Below are 4473 nucleotides of genomic sequence, written 5' to 3'. Positions count from 1 at the left end.
TTTGGGGGTTATGGAAAGCGCGAAGGGTCAAAATAGTTCCAACGTTCAGATTTACGTAACGCGGATGTAATTTCTTTAACTTTACAATGACGATTGAGAGATGTACAAATAAACATTCCTCAAAAGCTTGATGTATCATATTTGATACTCACATTTTAATATGATTTTTCTAATATATATATATAAATGGAAACACTTTACAATAAGGTTCATTAGTTAACATTAACTACAGTTAACATGAACTAATAATGAACTGCACTTCTACAGCATTTATTAATCTTTGTTAATGTTAATTTCAGCATTTACTAACACATTATTAAAATCTTGTTAACATTAGTTAATGCACTGTGAACATGAACAAACAATGAACTGTATTTTCATTAACTAACGTTAACGAAGATTAGTGAATACAGTAACAAATGTATTGCTCATGGTTAGTTCATGTTAGTTAATACAATAACTAATGTTTAACTAATGATATATATGTATGTATGGATAATTGAGTAAACCTAAGTTTCTTCCGTCCAGTAAGTGTTCATCTTGAAATATTACTAACAATATACATTTTATTACATTTTCTTTTTTTCAGCAAAAAGACATGTACCCCATGTCATGGAGGGGATGCTTTTAGAATGATAGCCTACTAAAAGTAAAAGTAAGTAAAACTAAAAGGCATTTCACTTGCTAAAAAATGATAAAAGAGGTATGTATTAGATTGTGTACAACAGGTTTTTCAGCAAAGATGTTTTTATCATGTTGATAAAAAATATGATAGAGTATAGAGTTAAGACATTTTCTTCATCCTTCCTTGTCTACAACATTCTCCACATTCTGACAGCTTCTGTGGCCCTCTGTGGTTTAACATATGTATATTCATGTACACCACCAGCTGCTTTAAATACTACAGTTCATCTCATCCTCGTGGATGGCACCAGATCTGCCCGTTCTTGCTGTAAGTTGTAACTCCATTCTTCCACCAAGGCACTTGCTAGTTCTTGTACATGTCTAGAGGGAGGGACATATGGTCACACATGGTTTGGCACTGCAAGGACAATCAGCTGTCCTTCCTGTCTCCCTGCAGCACGACGTTTTACATTACGGACATTGCAGTTTATTGCTCTGGCCACATCTGCAGTTCTCATGCCTCCTGCAGCAGTTATTGTAACTGTGATCTTAATTGTGTACCACCTGTAAACTGTTAGTTTCTTAAAGGGTTAGTTCACCCAAAAATTAATTACAATTCATTAATTACTCACCCTCATGTCATTCCAATCCAAACTCCCAAAGACTTTCGTTCATCTTCTGAACACAAATGAAGATCTTTTTGATGAAATCTGAGAGCTTTCTGACAGCTACACAACTACCATTCTGACGCTTCAAAAAGTTCATAAAGAGATCGTAAAACTAATCCATATGAATTGAGCGGTTTAGTCAAAAATTTCTGAAGAGATACAATCGCTTTATATGATGAACAGTTTGAATTTAGGCTTAAGGACTACACTCCTGGGCATGGGCCAAGCCCATAATAACTAAACACTAAGCTTTTGGTTGTCTTAACCACAAATTATTGGTCAGGAAATTAGCCAAATTTAAGCAACTGCACTACTTAAAAAGGCATTGCTGTCTCAGAAAAACATCTAGACAGAATGAAGTTTTTGGCAGAATATGGGAAGTTGTGTGTGGAGTGATGAATCACAATGAAACACGAGTTGCGTGATGTTGCTGTGTTCTCACAATCTGGTGAGAACTATAATAATAAATGCATCTTTCACAGTGAAGCATGGAGGAAGAGGTGTCATTGTGTGCAGAGCCTTTTTAGCTTCTGGTATTGGTGCTGCTTCACTGTGAAAAGTCATTTAATGCTTTGGACTCCAAGCAAGCAAGTCATTCTGCAATATTCTCTCCAGTACTCTGGAGTACAGAAGAATATTGCAGAATGATTTGCTTCCTACAAATGAAAAGTTGGTATCTAAAGAGGAATGATCAGATGTTATTTTTCAACAAGACAATGCTCCTGCCCAAACTGCAAAGACAACCAAGAAGTGGCTTAAGAACAAGTCCATCAGGTTCATGTTTTGGCCTTGGTCAGAGTCTGGATTTAAACACTATATTAGATATTTGGTCTCACATTAAACTCAAACGAACTGGTAGACATTTTCCAACTACTCATTAACTGTTTGAAGCCATTAACAGTGAGTGGAACAACACTTCCTGTAAAAAGCTGTATGCAAGTTGGGAAAGGCTATTCCGTACTAAGTTACTTTATCTACAGTATTTGTGCAATTATTGCTAATTTCCTGACCAGTGATTTGTGATTAAAATGGTTAAAGGGTTAGTTTACTCAAAAATGACCTTTCTGGACCTTGAAAGTGTTGATTATATTGCTGTCTATGGACGAGTCATATACCTCCCAGATTTAATCAAAAATATCTTAATTTGTGTTCCAAAGATGAACGAAGGTCTTACGGGTGTGGAACAACATGAGGGTGAGTAATTAATGACTGAATGTTTGGGTGAACTAACCCTTTAAGACCATTAAAAGACCACTACCTAAATATTTTGCCATTTGGGCTTGGCCCAATTTTTTTTTTTTCCACAGGTGCATGTGCTATTATTGAACAAGCATGAAAAACATTGTTTATACCCTTTCCAATAAAGATCTATACAGCTTATTTGGTTTTTACAAAATTATCTTTAAAATACACATATAGCATAGCATAGCACGATATGAAAAGTGTGGAAACTGCAATTTGTTTCACCTACCAGCAGGGGGCACAACAACACTACTGGTAAATTCACATTAGCTGGAATCTCCTTCACATCAAAGTTGATCATGAACCATCCTGTAATGGCTTCACGGCTAATAAAGTTACTCCTTTGTGATTTGGTTGGTCATAGTGATAGAGTGAGATGGTGCTACACACAATTCTAAAACCTGCTTTATGTCATGACTTTTAAATGACCTCAGTTTTTGCTCAACAAACCAAAACAACAACAGCAAAAAAAAGTAACAATCTGTCTCAGACAACCGCACTGTGAAAAACCATAATGTCACATAAAAGTTGGCTTGGAGGAGGAAAAAAGGTCAAGAGCAAGTAACATAAAATAGAAAACAGTAAATGTCTTGGGTTTGGGAAGGAGAAACCACGAGTAGTAAAAAAGCCAGAGAAGGATTGGCAGGTATAAGATATCTCTGCAGGACACCCGCAGGAGCCCAGACTCTCACACGCACACCCTCCACTTCTCCTCCACGAAGCTCTCCTTCGTGATCTCAACTTGTTTTCGCTTTTAGTGTTTTCTATATAAAACACACAGCTTTGCCCTGTGGAACTTGGCCCTACATTTTAGTATGTGTGGTCATAAACACTAACACGAAATGGTGGGAGAAGAAAGAAGTGCGTTTAAGAGAGAGAGAGGGCATGTAGGTTGAACTTCGCAACACATTTGGTTCTGTAAGTGAACCCATCAGGCTGTGAAGACTCATGCATGTGTAATGGTCACCTTCTCAGTTTGGACCAATTAGTTAAGTGTGTCTGTCACTCTCAGCATGTGTCAGGCCTTGTTTGACCTCTGCATCTGTTCTCTTTCAGGCTGTGGAGATATGAGGGGAATTAGTTAATTCTGCATTGATTTTAACTAGACAAGCATTGGATAAGAATTTTAGGAATTTTTCACACTCATTGCTAAACGTTTCTACTACACAAGTCTTTGATAAAAACCACTTTAAAGTCACCATGAAATCAAAATTGACAATTACTGTTTTTTTTTTTTTTTTTATGGAACATTGCAGTGTTTATTGTAAATTATTTATCCGTGCACATATATTTAAAAAAATCTTTAATTAAAATAGCTTCCCCTCCCTCTTGCGACGACGTCTCTTCTCTGATGACTTACAACCTGTCACTCACATGACATCACAGCAACAGCAAACCACAACCATCCAATCAATTCCTGATGGACAAAATCAAGTCCCGCCTCACATTTTTTCTTGTTCAAGAAGCTGTTTTACTTGGATATATGTCACAATAGGGAAGAAAAGACTATCACAACTTCAGTTTCATGCATAATTTAAATATAAATGAAAACCTTCCTGAGTAAGTTCACTGCTTCAATAATAAAATAAGTAAATTAATTAATTAAATTAAAAAGACTCCTTGTTTCGATCCATTTTTTTTAATCATGTTTTCCAGTAAAAAAAAAAAAAAACTATATACATTTAACAGCTTAAGATATTAACTTATTTTCAGAGAATACATCTTTAAATTTATCTTGAATAAAGTTTGTTTTATTGAGAATATACAAACAATGACTTCCTAATTTTCCATCTTTATGACTTACGTATTTTTATTTTTTTTTTACTTGTTTTTCAGTAAAAAATAATCTAAACATTATTAAAACAAGATGAATTTACTCAGGAGGAACACTGGATAGGATATTAAGATCTCTATTCAGAGCTACACTTGTTTTATACTT

The sequence above is a fragment of the Ctenopharyngodon idella genome, chromosome 9, assembly GCF_019924925.1.
Source record: "Ctenopharyngodon idella isolate HZGC_01 chromosome 9, HZGC01, whole genome shotgun sequence".
Classification (NCBI taxonomy): Eukaryota; Metazoa; Chordata; class Actinopteri; order Cypriniformes; family Xenocyprididae; genus Ctenopharyngodon; species Ctenopharyngodon idella.
Note: the sequence above shows the minus strand (reverse complement) of the source record.